A 19,357-nucleotide genomic window follows, 5' to 3' on the forward strand; every position below is an offset into this window, starting at 1 on the left:
CTTACAAAAGAGGCTTATCCTTTCTACCATGTGATATCGCAGAAAGTACTGTGAACCAGAACCTGGACCCTTACCAGACATCAAATCTGCTGGCTCCTTGATCTTGGACTTCCCAGCCTTCTAAACCATGAGAAATAAATTTTTCTTGTTTATAAGCTATCTGGTTCATGGCATTTTGTTATAATAGCCTGAAGGGACTAAGATAGAGGAAGTTATTATCACTGGTACCTTTAATGAAGGATTTATTAGGTTTGTTTGTTTTAGTTGAACTATGGGAGCATGTACTTGTTCACTTCCTTGCTGCTGAGAATATTTTCAGATACATTTATTGAGCTTACTTGAATTGGCAACAACTGTTAACACTGTAGATAAAAAAGAGGAAACTAACTTTTCAATGCTTGCCATGTATATGAAACTTTGTGTTTATTTTATATTTATAATATTTGTAACAAACCTGTAAAGTAGATGATGATATCTCTATTGTAAAGGACAATAAAAAGTGAAGCTCATTGTTTCTTGTGAAAGATTATACAGCTGATGAATGGCAGAGCTGAGATGGAGAAGCCAGTCTTCTGTTTTAAGCCAGAGGTGTTTTTTTTTTTTTTTTTTAATTTTGGCATATTATGGGGGTACAGATTTTAAGGTTTCAATAAATGCCCATTCCCCCCTCCCCCCTAAGCCAGAGTTTTAAAAACTATTCCTTGAAGGTGCCTAAGGGTTGGCCATGAGAGTAAGGAAGAGCTTTGGAAAAAGGGTTCTGCTGCTTTTAAAAAAGAAAACCTGGAAGACCACTAATTTGAGAAATCATAAAAGAAAATTAGTTAGACCAATCTAAAGATTGAAAAGATGGTTGTATTACATAACTGCCAGTCAGGAAATTATATCAAAGTTTGAAGTGACTTGGACGTCACAGCCACACAGGTAGTGCAATTATTCTGTACCTAGGGAGTGTGGGATAGTGGGGAAAGAGCATGGACTCGGAATTTGAATTCTGTCTCAGCCCCTGGGTAGCAGGGAAATTTGGGGATATTTCTCTAAACCTGGTGGTCACAAATGTGCAGTAAGGATGATCATGCCTATATTTCAAGAGTGATTGTAGGATTAAAAATAACATGTAAAGTGCCTGGCTTCGAGTAAACACCCCAAAATACTAGCTCTTGTAAAGATGTTGATGATGATGTTGATGGCAGTTTTCTAGGGTGTCTTGACATTTCCCTCCCAAACGCCTGGGAACTTCTGTCACATATCATGGTGGGTACTTAAGTGTGTTTGTTTTTGATAAATTTAGTCTTTATTTATTTATTTATTTAATTTGAGGCAGAGTCTCACTCTGTTGCCAGAGCGAGTGCCTTGGCATCGGCCTAGCTCATAGCAACCTCAAACTCCTGGGCTCAAGCAGTCTTTCTGCCTTAGCCTCCCGAGTAGTTGGCTAATTTTTTTTCTATGTATTTTTAGTAGGCCAATTAATTTCTCAATTCTTTCTATTTTTAGTAGAGATGGGGTCTGGCTCTTGCTCAGGCTAGTTTCGAACTTCTGACCTTCAGCCCACCTCATCATCCCTGAGTGCTAGGATTATAGGTGTGAGCCACCATGCCCGGCCAGTTCTTGATAAACTTAGTCTTTTTTTTTTTTTTTTGAGACAGAGTCTCGCTTTGTTGCCCAGGCTAGAGTGAGTGCCATGGCATCAGCCTAGCTCACAGCAAACTCCTGGGCTCAAGCAATCCTTCTGCCTTAGCCTCCCGAGTAGCTGGGACTATAGGCATGCACCACCATGCCCGGCTAATTTTTTTTTTTTTTTACATATATATTAGTTGGCCAATTACTTTCTTTCTATTTATAGTAGAGAAGGGGTCTTGCTCTTGCTCAGGCTGGTTTTGAACTCCTGACCTGGAGCAATCCGCCCGCCTCGGCCTCCCAGAGTGCTAGGATTACAGGCGTGAGCCACCGCCGGCCAGCATCTATCTATCATTGATGGAATGAGAAAACTTGAACTTCATTAAATCCATTTTTCCTGGACTTAAAGAAGCAGCAGTGGAAAGGAACCCCTTATAATGAGTTAAGAGACCTAGATTTATGTCTCAGAGCTTGCCCTTACTGAGTCTTTTTTTAAAAATATTTTTAAAATTTTAAAATTTAATTAATATCTTTCTCTTTTGTTTTTTTATTCTTCCCCTCAATTAGTACTTTACCAAGTCTTATAACAATGGACAAGTGAATTTAACTTTTCAAGATTGTATGTTCAAAATAATGTCTAAGTTACTTTTAACTCTCTACATCCATGATATGACCAAACAAGTTACTTTATTTTTATTGCTAGAACTTCCAAAAATTACAGCATTATTTTTGGAGAAGGGGCTTTATGCCAACTTGAGCTGGCAAGCTTTTGTTCATACTTATTGAGCATGTCTAGTGTGGTGATTTATATAGAAAAACATTGGGGAACTTTTACCAAGGAATCTGGAAGGGAAACTTGTGACCTATCAGCAGAAATTCCTAATGGTGTTTGGGAACTTGAAAAAAAAGAAAAAAGACTATCAGCAGAATTGAATCTGGAACCATTGTAAAGAAGATGATGTGGGAGATTATCTTTTGCTTTTGGGAAGATAGCTGGATTTTTCAAACCATATTGCTTTATACTTCCTTGAGGGTAACGCTTGCCACATTTTGATACAGTAGTTATAGGTGCAGTATATTGAAGTTGCAGTCTCCTCTCACTAGACTGAAAGCTCTTTTTTTTTTTTTTGGATACAGAGTCTCACTTTGTTGCCCTGGCTAGAGTGAGTGCCATGGTATCAGCCTCGCTCACACCAACCTCAATCTCTTGGGCTCAAGCAATCCTACTGCCTCAGCCTTCCCTAGTAGCTGGGACTACAGGCATGTGCCACCATGCCTGGCTAATTTTTTCTCTATATATTTTTAGTTGGTCAATTAATTTCTTTTGATTTTTAGTAGAGACGGAGTCTTGCTCAGGCTGGTTTTGAACTCCTGACCTTGAGCAATCCGCCCACCTCCTCCTCCCAGAGTGCTAGAATTATAGGCGTGAGCCACCACGCCCACGCCCGGCCTAGACTGAAAGCTGTTTGAGGTTGGAGGCCTTTCCTGCTTGTTTGCTTTTTTAACCTCTGTGTCCCTGTCACCTACAATATAGGGCTTGGCACAAAGTGTCCAAAAATATGCTAAATGGAAAACAAAAGTTGAAATGGCCTGGTGTGGTGGCTCACGTCTGTAATCCTAGCACTCTGGGAGGCTGAGGCAGGAGGATCGTCTGAGCTCAGGAGTTCAAAACCAGCCTGAGCAAGAACAAGACCCCTGTCTCTACTAAAAATAGAAAAAATTAGCTGGGCGTGGTGGTATATGCCTGTAGTCCTAGCTACTCAGGAGGCTGAGGCAGGAGGATCGCTTGAGCCCAGGAGTTTGAGGTTGCTGTGAGCTAGGCTGATTGATGCCATGCACTCGCCCTGGCAACAGAGTGAGACTCTGTCTCAAAGAAAGAAAAAAAAGTTGAACTAAGGACAGCAGACGTATTTAGAAAATAACTTGTTGCTAAACATACTTGTTAAATGTATTGGATTTTTTTTCTGTTGGCTTGTGATCATAGAGAAAAACATGATGAAAAAACATAGGAAAAAACAGTAGTTTTGTAGCTTTGAACCCAAGCTTTGTCACTTATTGGCTGTTTGATCAAGAGCAACTAATTTCACATTGTGCCAGGTTTTTGTCTATAAAATGGGAGTGGGGTAGGAGGGAGTTTTAGAGATATGGTATATATAAAGCATTGGCACTTAAAAGTGGTAGTAGCTAGTATTACAAATTAATGTTTTAAAAATGATCAACAATATGTTTTGCATTTCTGCCTGAAGAAGGAATATGTTTTCAGAAGTCTGTTTGCTATGGCTTGAGTACGTGGAAGAATTATCCCCTCTTGCAATTTTCTGCTGAAAAGATATCATTTAACATTTCTTTCTCTGTGTGGCCACAGCATAGTTCCATAGAGGAGGCCTAAATGGGGGATGGGATCTTAGAGTAGCTACTGAAGACCTTGCATTTTTGCAGATGTCTTTAGAATATTACTTCTGTATTGTACTCTCTCTCTCTCTTACTCACTGAATATGACTGACTCAACTATCCTACATTAGCATGGTAAACATCCACCAGGTTTGCCCCAGTCAGAAAATACCATATACCTACCATCTTGCTTGGTGCTTAAAAAAAAAAAAAAAAAAAAAAAAAATATATATATATATATATATATATATTAGCTCTTTATGGTGTAGTGATAAGGTAAAAATGGTAGGCTGTAAGGTAATATGTGGTATGTATGATTCTATTTTGATAGAAAAAACAAAAGCTATTATGTGCATACATGTTTGTACAAGACAAATTTCTAAGGTTATCTCAAGAGCATGGGGTTGGAGTGTTACCCTTTTTTGTAATTAAACTTTTTACTTTGAGATACTTGTAGATTTACATACATTTGTAAGAAATAATACAGTAGTAGGTATAAGAGAAATTCGTAACCCAGTTTCCCCCACTGGTGACATCCTGCAAAACTGTAGTACACTGTCACAACCAGGGTAGTGAATTGATACAGTCAAGATACAGAACATTTCCGTCACCACAAGGATCATTTCCAATGCCCTTTTATAGCCCTCCCAGCCCCAAATTAATAATAATCAGACAGTGTAATAGATAAAGTTGCAATAAAACTTCCCAGAGAATCCAGAGAGAATGCCTACATGGGGGAGGTGGCCTAAGCCCCAGTTCCATTGTAATCCCTTTCAACCACTGGTCTATCTCTGTTTGTCCTTCCAAGAATGTTATATAATGGCATTTTAAATTTTTATTTTATTTTATTTTTGAGACAGAGTCTCACTCTGTTGCCCAGGCTAGAGTGCCATGGTATCAGCCTAGCTCACAGTAATCTCAAACTCCTGGGCTCAGCCTCATGAGTAGCTGGGACTACAAGGTGTACACCACCATACCCAGCTATTTTTTTCTGTTTTTAGTCACTTGGCTAATTTTTTTTCTATTTTTAGTAGAGATGGGGGGGGTCTCACTCTTGCTCAGGCTGGTCTTAAACTCCTGACCTCAAGTGATCCACCCATCTTTGCCTCTCCACCTGGCCATAAATGGGATTATATAGCACCTAACCTTTTGGATTGGCTTTTTTCACTGAGCATAATTCCCATGAGATTCATCCAAATCATAGTAGCAATAGTTTCCTTCTTTTTAATTGCTGAGTAGTAGTCCATGGTTTGGATGTATCATAATTTGTTTAATCACTTACTTATTAAAGAACATCTGGATTTTTCCTGTATTTTGGACTATTGTGAATAAAACAGCTATTAACATTTGTGTATAATTTTTTTGTGTGAACATAAGTTTTCCTTTTTCTGGGATAAATGCCCAAGAGTGCAATCGCTGAGTCACGTGTACTGCTTTTTTAAATTAAAAAAAAACGGAAAAAAAATTAAAGGTAAAAACTAATTATGTGGTTCCTTTTCAAAGTAAAGGAACACTCTAAACACCCAAAACACCCTAAGTTCTTGGTGCACATAACTTATTTACCTTGATTTCTGGTGCTTTGCTCTAGTATCAAAGGAATAATAATAATGTTACAGTTTTCCTTGTCTCTTTCATCTGATTATGTGTATGTATATTACAAATATTAGTTAACATTCACAACTCACTAGGAGGCAAGCAATAGCTCCAGTGAAGATAATTCCTTTTCTAGATAGGGAGGTTGAGGCATGGGATGTTATGGAATTTGTCCAAGGTTATAGCATGAGTCACTCACTGTACTCTAACTTAAATCCATTCAGATTTATTCATTCTTCCTCTTTCTTTGTCTCCTGAATCAACTGTTTATAATTGTGACTTTCTAGATGTGCAAACATGGAAAGAACTTTTTTCCTTTTTGTTTTTTTTTTTTTTTGAGATAAGAGTCTTGCTCTGTTGCCTAGGCTAGAGTGTAGTGGTGTCATCTAGGCTAGAGTGTAGTGGTGTCCTCGTGCCTCACTGCAGCCTTCAACTCCTAGCCTCAAGCTATCCTCCCGCCCCAGCCTCCTACATGGCTGGGACAACAGGCACCTGCCACCATACCTGGCTAATTTTTTAATTTTTTGTAAAGATGGGGTCTCGCTACTGCTTAGGCTGGTCTCGAACTCCTGGGCTCCAGTGATTCAACATCCTACCACCTTGGCCTCTCAAAGTGCTGGGATTATAGGTGTGACCCACCACACCTCCCTTTTCCTGTGTTTTATAGAAGCACTATTATATAGTAGTTAGAATGTTCATTTGGCAAACAGATCTGATTTTAAATCTCCCTCCATTAGATAAATCATTTAACCTCTCTGAGCCCCAGTTTTCTGATCTGTGAAATGAGAATAATAATAGTACTTATCTTCATAGTATCATTTTAAGGAGTAAGATAAAGTGTGGAAAAGCGTGACTCAGGCCTATAATCCCAGTGACTTGGGAGGCCAAGGGGAAGGATAGCTTAAGGCCAGGAGCTTAAGACCAGTGTGGACAACATAGCAAGACCCTGTCTCTAAAAAATGAAAAAAAAAAAGTTTGTGACAGTAGATTGTACCTGTAGTTCTAGCTACTTGGGAGGCTGAGGTGGGAGGATCATTTGAGCTTAGGAGTTTGAGGCTGCAGTGAGCTATGATAGCATCACTGCACTCCAGTGTGGATGACAGAGCACAGTCCTATCTCAAAGAAAAAAAAAAAAAGGTGTGAAAAAGTATTTGGCACTTTCGGGTGTATAGCAAATGTTCAATGAATATTAGATAAAAGTATTGCTTTAAATATATGTGTTATATTCTATAACTTGTACTTATCAGTTGGTAGATAATTGAATAAATATTGGGATTTTTCTGCCATGTACTTAAGATTGCTCTAATTTTTGAGGTAAGAATCCTTTCTTTGAATGCAATTTAAATTAGTCTTATATATTGTTATTTAAGAACAGGATGTAGGCCGGGTGTGGTGGTGGCTCATGCCTGTAATCAAGCATTAGCACCCTGGGAGGCCAAGGCGGGAGGATTGCTCAAGGTCAGGAGTTCAAAACCAGCCTGAGCAAGAGTGAGACTCCGTCTCTACTAAAAATAAAAAGAAATTAATTGGCCAAATACAAATACATAGAAAAAATTAGCCGGGCATGGTGGCACATGCCTGTAGTGCCAGCTACTCGGGAGGCTGAGGCAGGAGGATTGCTTGAGCCCAGGAGTTTGAGGTTGCTATGAGCTAGGCTGATGCCACAGCACTCTAGCTGGGGCAATAGAGTGAGACTCTGTCTCAAAAAAAAAAAAAAAAGCCGGGCGTGGTGGCTCACGCCTGTAATCCTAGCACTTTGGGAGGCTGAGGCGGGCGGATTGCTCAAGGTCAGGAGTTCGAAACCAGCCTGAGCGAGACCCCGTCTCTACCAAAAATAGAAATAAATTAATTGACCAACTAAAAATATATATATACAAAAAATTAGCCGGGCATGGTGGTGCATGCCTGTAGTCCCAGCTACTCGGGAGGCTGAGGCAGTAGGATCGCTGAGCCCCGGAGATTGAGGTTGCTGTGAGCCAGGCTGACGCCACGGCACTCACTCTAGCCTGGGCAACAAAGTGAGACTCTGTCTCAAAAAAAAAAAAAAAAAAAAAAAAGATACCACTGTTTCCCTGTAGTGGAAAAAAAAAAAAAGTAAGTAAATATTTATATTTTATATATAAAAAAAGAAAAGGATGTAATATTGGATTATATTTATTATACTGTTAATTTATAGGAAAAAATTTAAAGTTTCTCCTGAGTTATTTATATTTTCTCAGGCTTATATTAATAGAAAAATAGAAAATGATCCTAAACTAGTGATTTCTTCCTTTAATCTGTCCTTCCCTCCCCACCCTCCCCAATGTGCGTGTGCGCGTGCATACACCACACACAAACACACACACACACACACACACACACACAAATAGGGGGAACCATCTAAATAAGTGGGCCACCATCCATTTGGGAATTTAGCCAACAACCTAGGAATCACTCTTAATTTCTCTTTCTTTCACATCCCACATACTATTTATCTGTAATTCCCTTAGCTGTTTCTCTAAAACATATCCTCAGTATGACTACTCATCTCATACATTGCTATAACCCTGGTCCAAATTCCCATCATCTTGTCATTTCCTTGGCTAATGTCCTCTAATAGCACCCATTATACTTAATAAAATCCAAATTGTATTATCCGTCTGTTGGCACCCACCTATCTCTCTATTCTCTCCCTTATTAGCTGTGCTCCAGCCATGTTGGCCCTATTTCTGGCCTTCACACATGCTAAGCTTACATCTTAGAGATCTTTTTTCTCTTTGGAATATTTTTTCACCTAACTCTTCTCAAGACTTCAAGATGCTGGTCTTAACTCAAATGTCATCTCAGGTTTCCCTGGTCACCCTAGGTGAAAAGTGGGTTTTTTCTTTTTTTCTATCACTTTCCATATTTTTGTAGTAGCATTTATCACTACCTGAAAGTATTGTTAATACTCAATTATCTAAATAATCACATAAGCTTCTTGAGGGCAGGAATATTCTTGTTCACTGTAGTATGCTCTGTGCCCATAACAGTGCTGAGTACATAGTATATGTTTAGTAAACACTCAGCCATTTATCATTACTTTTGCATCCTTCCCCCTCAATAAGTATTCTTTGGAAAGCTGTAGAAACGGAATCCACCTTCTACTCAGATTAAAATGACTAGGTTCTTACATCTACTGTCTTATTTTGATTGGCTGATAAATGTGATTGGCAAGGTAAGGGGCATCTGGACCTTTTAGCATGAGAACGCTGCATTTAATAATTTGACTTCTTTTCCTGAAGCCTTGAGGGAAATTTTTCTTTCCCTATTCTAGTCAGCCAAGAACCTGACCTGGGCTGACTCTGAGATTGGAGAACACTGAACACAGTATCTTCTGAGCCAAGGACTAGGAGTTAGCTCTGATACTATCTGAAGGAAAAGCCTGAATTCAAATCCTGTTTTGGCTATTGACTCATCTGTGAAGCTGGAAGATGAATTTCTTAACCTCTTCCAGGTTTTATTTTTCTTATTTGTCTGGTGAGTAATCCCATCTGTCCTAGGGCTTGTAAGGACTCCTAAGTTAATATACTCAAAGCTTTTTTTTTTTTTAAACAATATTGTTGCTATAGTTCCAGGGGTTTCCCAGAAGAATTGGTGGCAATGTGGTACTCCAGGAAGGGAATTGGACTCTATTTTTCCCAACGATTGTGCAGAAAACAGAAAGATGTGATCCTTCATGATTTGAAATCAGCTCTACTTCTGCCTCCTAATATTGTTGGTAGATGAAAGGTATTTCGTTGCCAAAGTCATTAGGCCTGTTTGTCTGAGGCAACTGGTTTCGGTTCCCATTTCTGGGGTTAAGCTATTTTTGCCTCTGTGAAATTTCTTCCATCAAATTTTGTTGCTTGCTAATAGAAGATCCCTTGCCATTTCTGTGCATTTAAGGGTAGCTTTCCTGATCTTGATTCTTTTGATAGGTTGGTACCAAAAAACTTGAGCTTCAGTTTCTTTTTGGTTTAGTGGTTTCGTCCTTGTTCTTCCTCGGGTTCTTGTGTTCTCGGTGCACTATTTTCCCCAGAATAATTTGTGGTAAAACATCATTTCTTTTTTCTTCATCCTTCTGAGGTAAGTGGGAGTAAGGAAGATTGTTAGTCTCAAATTTGGGTCTTATGACTTTCTATTTTCAGTTTTGATCACACTTTGTTTTGAGCACAAGCTTTCCTGTGTTTCAGACATTAGGTGGTATCATTGTGAGTTACTTTAGGAAGCTCTAGTAAGCAAAATCTGTACAAAAGCTGATGCTTCACTCTCTCCCTCCTTTTATTATAATAACATGAATTAGAATTTATTTAGCTTTGTATATTCAAAGCATTTTGTAAAGTTGTTAACTCATTCATGATACAGCCTACAGAGGTCTGTCATATTCTGAGTTTATATATAAAAAACAAATGCCATCCTATGTGTGCAGTATAGGTGCAGATTCTGTCTTTTGGCAGTTTATTTCTGGGCTTTTGGCTTCTTAAAAGGAAGGGGATTGTGTATGATTTTGATTGATCTCAGGTCTGTTGAATTACTTGCTTTCTGTTTGTCAGGTGATTAATTAGAGGTACTGCACTCTCTGATTCTGCTTTATAATCACTGTAGTTTCCTTTGCATTCTTTCTCTTAGAGCTGTAGGTGCCAGACTTCTTTGTGTGAACTTGTGTTTATCATGTGTTCTGGTTATTGTTGGTTCCTAATTTGGCTTTTACTTTGAAAAGTAATGATCTTGCCTTGAATTTTTTTTTTTTTTTTTTTTTAAACAGAGTCTCACTCTATTGCCCAGGCTAGAGTAAGTGCCGTGGCATCAGCCTAGCTCATAGCAACCTCAAACTCCTGGGCTCAAGCAATCCTCCTGCCTCAGCCTCCCGAGTAGCTGGGACTACAGGCATGTGCCACCATGCCCGGCTAATTTTTTCTATATATATTTTTTAGTTGGTCAATTAATTTCTCTCTATTTTTGGTAGAGACGGGTCTCGCTCAAGCTGGTTTCAAACTTCTGACCTTGAGCAATCCGCCTGCCTCAGCCTCCCAGAGTGCTAGGATTACAGGCGTGAGCCACCACGCCCAGCTTGCCTTGAATTTTTGTAACCTGTTCCTTCTGAGAGTTTCTGAGGACTTTATTCCTTGGAGGTAGAAAGAGGGTATTATTACTCTCAGTTTACACATGGAGGAAAACTTGAAATTCAGCGAGAATGTAGCCTGTCCAAATTATATAACAAGCCAGTGGTAAAAATCAGTTATTGAAGCTTCTTGCCGCTTAGTCTTATCATTATCCATGAAATCACACAACAATATTATGAGCTTGAAGGACACCCCTTTTCCCCTTAATTAAAAGATCAGGTTTTTTTGTTTGTTTGTTTGTTTGTTTTGTTTTTAGAAGACATTCAGAGGTTAAAGATCAGCTTTCTTAGGGAGTAAAGTAGGATGAAAATTTTAAATCTAGCATTCTCAAGCTTGAAAGGTATAATATTCCATGTTCCCATCTCTGCTGTCAGAACATCCACTTCCTCTGTACTTATTCTATATATGTTGTGTTTCAAATATGAGGATTAAAAATGTTGGCCCGGCGCGGTGGCTCACGCCTGTAATCCTAGCTCTCTGGGAGGCCGAGGCGGGTGGATCGCTCAAGGTCAGGAGTTCGAAACCAGCCTGAGCGAGAGCGAGACCCCGTCTCTACTATAAATAGAAAGAAATTAATTGGACAACTAATATATGTATAGAAAAAGTTAGCCAGGCATGGTGGCACATGCCTGTAGTCCCAGCTACTTTGGAGGCTGAGACAGAAGGATTGCTTGAGCCCAGGAGTCTGAGGTTGCTGTGAGCTAGGCTGATGCCACGGTACTCACTCTAGCCTGGGCAACAAAGCCAGACTCTGTCTCCAAAAAAAAAAAAAAATGTTGCTGCTATTTTTGAGGTATGTATTTTTATTTTCATTTTTTTCTCTTTGTTAGTAGTAGTGATGTATTTGCCCTTTGCATAGTCTGTTGCTTGGCCCTCTTGTGATCTTTGGCATGTGCATAATGAAATAACTGATTGAGATTCAGATGATAATGGTACAAAGCCTTTTCTTTTTAAAGGTATTTGATTCGAGAAATTGAATGTATGACTCTGAACTCATTAGCACCATCCCATAACCGACTATACTTTTTTCAATGTAGGTGTTGCTGTTTATGAGAATTTTGGGTTTGTTTGGGTCCTTCTCATAACTCTGGATATATAAAAATGCATATTTTCATTCTCTTCTATGCTAGGCACTGTGCTAGGTACTGTAACGGTGACAGCTATGACAGATATGTTTTTTTCCACTCACAGAGTTTATAGTCTAGTGAGGAAGAAAGAGTCCTAGCAAGGGGACAAATGTGATAAAATAAAAATTAATTTTGTGATATCTTTGGTTATCTAAATTTAATTTGCATATTTTCAAAAAAAATTATTTTTAGAATGTTGAGTAGATAATGGGTTTTCCATAGAAAATTGTTGATATTTGTCAGCACTAGATATTAGGTAGGTAGTATTTTAGTTATCTATTGCTGTATAAAAAAAAACACCTCAAAATTCATAGCTTATAATAATAAGGATTTTTTTATTTTATTTTATTTTATTTTTTTATATATATTTTTTTTTGTGCACAAAGTCATTGGAAAAGGATTTTTTTATGTCTCACAATTCTGTGGGTTAGGAATTTGGGAAGGGCTTGTTTGGATGATTCATCTGCTCTGTGTGGCATCAATTGGGAGTCATTTGTTTGTTTGCTTTTAGCTGGGAATGGGCTGGGCTAGAAGGTCCAAGAGGGTTTCACTGATTTGTCTGGCATCTTGATAGTTTTCCATGTGGCCTCCCCCTCTCCATGTGTTGTCTTATTATCCAGGGGCCCACTATGTGGTCAGTGTCTCCAGCAGGATGTCCTGAATTTCCATACAGCCTGTAGGCTCAGTTCTGAGAGTGAAAGTGGAAGCTGCCGAGCCTGAAACTGGCATGTCATTGTTTCTGCCAAATTCTGTGGTCAAAGTAAGTCACAAGCCTAGCCCAAATTCAAGAGGAAAGAAATATGTTCTCAGTTCTTGATGAGTATAGAGCAGCATATGAGTATATGCAGGAAGGAAACGATGGCAGCTGTCTTTGGAGAGAATATGTAAAAGAGGGAAACTACTATAAACTGAGGTAGATTCTGAGGAGAATCCTTATTTGAGACCAACTCTGGCAGTATAGGGAGGTCACTAGCACATGTGTCTGTCATGAGGATGAGAAAGGGATGGCATGAGACTATATATAAAGACTCTTTTTTTCTGTTCTCAGTTATATTTGTGTAATGAATTATATGAGATCTATATTCTGGTTCCTGGACAAAAGTACATTTACTGTGGCATCTACCTCTATTTCTTGATATGTAATTTTTCTGATTTTGATGGAATTGGTAGGTTTGTAATGCAAATACATAGTAGTTAAATTTCATGATATACTCCAATTTGCTATTTTATTGACTTTAAAGATATTTCTGGTCAAAAGTTTTGAAGTCTCCCTTTCTCAAACTATGTAAATGAATTGCTTAGAAAGTAAGTAATGAGAGAAGTCAGGCATGGTGGCACATGCCTGTAGTCCCCACTACTTGAGAGGCTGAGGTAGTCCTGGGCTTGAGCCCAGGAGTTTGAGGTTTCAGTGAGCTATGATGATGTCATTGCACTGTAGCCCAGGCAACAGAGTGAGACCCCCATCTCAAAAAGAAAAAAAAGTGAGAGAATTTTTTTCATTTTTTCCTCAGTGTCATTCATTACTTTTTTTTTTTTTTTTTTTTTTTTGAGACAGAGTCTCACTTTCTTGCCAGGCTAGAGTGAGTGCCATGGCGTCAGCCTGGCTCACAGCAACCTCAATCTCCTGGGCTCAGCGATCCTACTGCCTCAGCCTCCCTAGTAGCTGGGACTACAGGCATGCGCCACCATGCCCGGCTAATTTTTTTTTTTTGTATATATATTTTTAGTTAGTCAATTAATTTCTTTCTATATTTTGGTAGAGACGGGGTCTTGCTCAGGCTGGTTTTGAACTCCTGACCTCGAGCAATCCGCCCGCCTCGGCCTCCCAGAGTGCTAGGATTACAGGCGTGAGCCACCACGCCCGGCCCATTCATTACTTTTTTATCTAGCGGTCTACTTTTCTGGACCGCTGAGGAAATCAACATTTAAAAAATAAAGCATGTAGCCCAGGTGTGTTGACTCATACCTGTAATCCCAGGAGGCTCACTTGAGACCAGGAGTTCAAGACCAGCCTGGGCAACAAAATGAGATCCCATCTCTATAAAAAATACAAAAATTAGCTGAGCATCATCATGTGCACTTGTAGTACTAGTTACTTGGGAGACTGAGCCAAGGAGTTCAAGGATGCATTGAGCTATGATCATGCCACTGTACTGTGTGACAGAGCAAGGCCATGTCTCTATAGAGAAAAAAAAAAAATAGAGCAAGCCAATTTCCAGTTGATAATGTAAGACTGTGAAACAGTTATTGAGGACCCAATATGTGTGAGACTAGTATATGAAGTGGGAGAGAAACAGTTGTAGGAGGTTTTATCTCAGTCATTAGAGAGTATTCTGTATTAATTAGGTATCCAGACTCTGGATCCAGACTGCATGGGTTTGAATCCTAAATCCACTGCTAACTGACTTACTCTTTCTGGGCTTCATGTACCTGGGCACCTGTGAGGATTATACATGCTTTATGTAAAGCGCTAAGAATAATAGCACCTGATACGCACTGTGAAAATGTTAATTATTTTATTTTCACTATTATCATGGTTTTATTTTTTTTAAAAATGTGACACAGTAAGCTGTTTTATCTGAACGGATTTGGAGACTTCTGTAGTCTTAGTTTCATTTTGCCTAGAAAAATTTGTCTCAAATATAATTTGTCTGATTATTTACCATGACTTTGCGGCCTAAATTTTTTATTCTTAGAAATTAAATATTGGCCAGGTGCGGTGGCTCACGCCTGTAATTCTAGCACTTTGGGAGGCTAAGGCGGGAGGATTGCTTGAGCTCAGGAGTTCGAGACCAGCCTGAGCAAGAGCGAGACCCCATCTCTACTAAAAATAGAAAGAAATTAGCCAAACAACTAAAAGAAAAATTAGCCGGGCACGGTGGCGCGTGCCTGTAGTCCCAGCTACTCAGGAGGCTTAGGCAGGAGGATCACTTGAGCCCAGGAATTTGAGGTTGCTGTGAACTAAGCTGACTCCGTGGCACTCTAGCCTGGGCAATAGAGTGATACTCTGTCTCAAAAAAAAAAAAAAAAGAAAAGAAAAGAAATATTGTGTGTACTTATTGTAAAGTTTTCCAGCAGTGAAAGAAAGAGAGAGAGAGAGAAAGAGTGGGGCCAAACAACGTGGCTTTATTATGCACTCCTGGACAAGGTTCTTGGGTCCCAAGAGAGGGAGGCCTGAGAAATTGCGTCCGTTTGGAGGGGGTGCAAGCCTTTATAATGTTTGGGGTTGGCTAGTGTCTTTTGGAGGGAAGAGCCAGGGTGACCTTTGGTGGTCATTGAGAAATAGGAGGGGCTGGCGGTATTTGTGGAATCCAGGAACCAAAATGTTCTTATCCAGGTGGACATCTGGGAGTGGTTCTTCTCAGCGGGGCCTGGCAGTTTGTCCTTGGCAGGTCTGGTCTTATGAGCCTTTTCTTTTTGATCTAGGGAGGGGAGGGTACCCACCACCAGCCTTACACTTATCACCATTTTAATTCTAATTCTTCATTACCAAATGAAGCTATTATTCTGCCACAAGCATTGGAATTATATAATAGTGGGCACTTTTATATAAAAGTGCAGTGAGGTACAATGAGGTTAAATAACCATTTCAAGACATCAAGAAACCATTACACACCATGAAAATGTCTAATTACAGGGCCCATATATACAACTATACTATACTGTTTCTAATTTAAAAATTATGGATAAGAAAAATAAAATAAACATTACTTATAACTTCTCCATTTAGAGTTAACCAGTTAACCTTTTGGCATATCCTAGGATATCCTTTGCACACAGTAGATACCCAATTCAGGTAATAAGTAGTTGGGTTTTTCTGCTTCCAGGTATGTTTGCCTTCAGATTGTGTTACTTCTTTACAGTTTTAAAATTATAGGCCAAGGTGGGAGGATTGCTCAAGGTCAGCAGTTTGACACCAGCCTGAGCAAGAGTGAGACCCCGTCTCTACTGAAAATAGAAAGAAATTAATTGGCCAACTAAAAATATATAGAAAAAATTAGCAGGGCATGGTGGCCCATGCCTGTAGTCTCAGCTACTTGGGAGGCTGAGGCAGAAGGATCTCTTGAGCCCCCAAGAGTTTGAGGTTGCTTTGAGCTAGGCTGACACCTTGGCACTCTAGCTAGGAGAACAGAGTGAGACTCTGTCTCAAAAAAAATAAATAAATAAAAAAAATAAATAAAATTGTAATGCTTTGCTCAAAATTACCTGTCCTCCCCTCTAAGTTCAGTCTAGTCTAAGAGTCAGGCAAGGCCAGGTACAGTGACTCACACCTGTAATCCTAGCACTTTGAGAGGCCGGGGAAAGTGGGAAGCAAGAAGTGGGAAAATCACTTGGGGTCAGGAGTATGAGATCAGCCTGGGCAACATAGGAGACCCTGTCTGTACAACACACACAAAAATTAGCTGGGCATGGTGGTGTGTTCCTGTAGTCCCAGTTATTCAGGAGGCTGAGGCAGGAAGATTGCTTGAGCCCACAGTTTGAAGTTGCAGTGAGCTATTATGACACAACTTCCTTCTAGCCTGGGCAGCAGAGCAAGACCCTGTGTCAAAAAACAAAGAAACAAACAAACAAAAAGAGGTAAGAGATGTATGGAGGCAGGTAATGCTTGCTGGCTATGGTGCTTATATTTTGGACTTGGGTTCTGTATGGTGTCATTTGAAGTATCCTGAAATCCCCCATAGGAAAGCCATATTAATGAACACAAAGCTGCCAATTAAACAAAACCCTGTGTATGTCCACCCACATGGAATTTCTAAAGAGTACTAGGCCACTTTTAGACATCTAATTAAAGGCCTGACTTTTTTTTTTTTCTTTTTGTTTTTTATTTGTTTAAGGCCTGACATTTTGTAGTTAATTTTTTCCATTTGGGAGAATTATGCAAGTGATCTTAGATTTAGTATTTAAAGGATTTTTTTAAAAAGAGTTATTGGTGGGTTAAATTATGTATGTTATGGAATATATGTCAGTATTACATAGTTGGTTTGACTTTTAGACTTTGCCTACATGGGCATACTGAAGCGAAGGAAAGAAGTAATTACTCAAATAAATGAGGAGAATGGACTCCATCTTAACAGACTCTTCCAAGTCTAATAGTTTTCTGATTCACACTCCTAATTGCAGTAAGAAGGGAAGATTTGGGGTCTGAATTATTAGTCAGGTTGCAGATATAGCTCTAAGTTGTTGATTCTGATTTTTAATTCACTTTACCTATGTAGAGGTATCCCAGATCATATTTAATTATTTTTGCCACATAAACATACTCTATTTGTCCCCTGAGTACTTTTTACTTTGTTGTCTGGCGGCAACCTTTGACATGTTTCTTAGAAATTCTGCTACTCTTGGGAATTATGGTATCTCTGCTCTCTGATGTTTTAGTTGGCCCTATTGTTTGGTGAGGGAAACCAATAGTGAACCTCAAAGAGGATTCAGTAATAATGACAATAATAGCAACAATATTAACACTTTGACAGCTCCTTTCTTATTTGAGCTTCACAACAACCCTGTGAAGCAGATATTGCTATCCTCTTTTACAGAGCGTAAACCAAGTATCAAAGAGGTTAAGTAACTTCCCAAAGTCATATAGCTAGAAGGTGGAGTACAATTGCTGGGGTAAGATGATCAAATTGCAACCTGTAAATCTAACTTTTACTTCCCACTGGGTTGTGGCATACTCTCTAGGTGATTTTTATGAGTAGTTGTTAAATAGATTAATAATTCTGTCTTAGAATTAAGCAGAGAAAATCTGTAAAGGTGGTTGTCATCTCATCTTTTTGAATGGTCTCTCATATTATTGAAGTTGGGGGTTGTGTGTGTGGAAATGGGTAGAACCTTGGCATTTGTCTTGTATATATATCCCAGTCATGTCTTTTTTTTTTTGAGACAGAGTCTCAGTTGCCCAGGCTAGACTGCAGTGGCATCATCATAGTTCACTGCAACCTCAAATGAGGTCTCAAGTGAGCTTCAAGTGATCTTCCTGCCTCAGCCTCCAGAGTAGCTGGAACTACAGGTGTGCGCCACCACAGCTGGCTCATTTTTCTATTTTTTGTAGAGATGAGGATATTGGTATATTGCTCAGGCTGGTCTCGAACTTATGGCCTCAAGTGATCCTCCTGCTTCCTCAGCCTCCTAAAGTGCTGGGATTACAGGTGTGAAATACTGTGCCCAGCCCCAGTCATGTCCGTTTTTTTCTTCTTCTTCTTCTTCTTCTTTTTTTTTTTTTGAGATAGAGTCTCGCTGTGTTGCCCAGGCTAGAGTGAGTGCCGTGGCGTTAGCCTAGCTCACAGCAACCTCAAACTCCTGGGCTCAAGCAATCCTGCTGCCTCAGCCTCCCAAGTAGCTGGGACTACAGGCATGCGCCACCATGCCCGGCTAATTTTTTCTCTATATATTAGTTGGCCAATTACTTTATTTCTATTTATAGTAGAGACGGGTCTCACTCTTGCTCAGGCTGGTTTTGAACTCCTGACCTTGAGCAATCCGCCTGCCTCGGCCTCCCAGAGTGCTAGGATTACAGGCATGAGCCACCACGCCCAGCCCCAGTCATTTTGATTCTGCTTGCATAGGCTTTTTATGATTGAGACTGGATTTTGGTGACTGTAATGGCATCACAAAGACTATTCTTGGTACCCTTTATCTCAGTCTGCTTTATTTTAAGGCTGCTGTCCCCAACCCCCGGACCACAGACTGGTACCAGTCCAGGGCCTGTTAAGAACTGGGCCACACAGCAGGAGGTGAGCTGCAAGCACGGGAAGCGGAAGCTTCGTCTGTATTCACAGCTGCTCCCCATCACTCGCATCACCACATAAGCTACGCCTCCTGTAAGATCAGCTGTGGCATTAAATGCTCACAAGAGCATTAGATTCTCGTAGGAGCTTGAACCCTACCATACACTGCCCATGTGGCAGATCTAGGTTGCCTTATGAGAATCTAATTTTGCCTGATGATGTGAGGTGGAGCTGAGTTGGTGATGCTAGCACTGGGGAGTGGCTGCAAATACAGATTATCATTAGCAGAGAGATCTGACTGCACAATAAATGTAATGCGCTTGAATCATTCTGAAGCCATTTCCCTTCTCCCTACCCCTGTGGAAAAATTGTCTTCTATGAAACTGGTCCCAAAAGGTTGGGGACTCCTGCTTGAAAGGACAGATTGGGAAACTTGTTTCTTACTATTTGACAACAGGAATGAAAAACACAATTGACTGGCACTTCCTCCTTAGCAATAGGCCTAACTTCAATTTGACTTAGCTTTTTGTTCTTTATGGGGAACACAGTAAAATCTCTTTTCAGGTGGCTATTAAGAGCATATCAAGGGCCAGGCTCGGGGTGGCTCAAGCCTATAATCCTAGCAGTCTGGGAGGCTGAGGTGGGAGGATAGCTTGAGGTCAGGAGTTCGAGACCAGCCTGAGCAAGAGCAAGACCCCGTCTCTAGTAAAAATAGAGAAAATTAGCCGGGCATGGTGGTGCACACGTGTAGTCCCAGCTACTCAGGAGGCTGAGGTAAGAGGAT

The 19,357-nt window shown here is 39.9% G+C and overlaps 1 protein-coding gene across 7 annotated transcripts in view; it reads left to right on the plus strand.

Annotated features, from left to right (window-relative positions):
- The window catches only part of AMBRA1 (autophagy and beclin 1 regulator 1), a 190,117-nt gene that overhangs the window by 16,075 nt on the left and 154,685 nt on the right, over positions 1-19,357 (plus strand). The gene's annotated exons all lie outside the window — the stretch shown is intronic.

Source organism: Microcebus murinus, chromosome 4, assembly GCF_040939455.1.
Source record: "Microcebus murinus isolate Inina chromosome 4, M.murinus_Inina_mat1.0, whole genome shotgun sequence".
In the NCBI taxonomy this organism is placed as follows: domain Eukaryota; kingdom Metazoa; phylum Chordata; class Mammalia; order Primates; family Cheirogaleidae; genus Microcebus; species Microcebus murinus.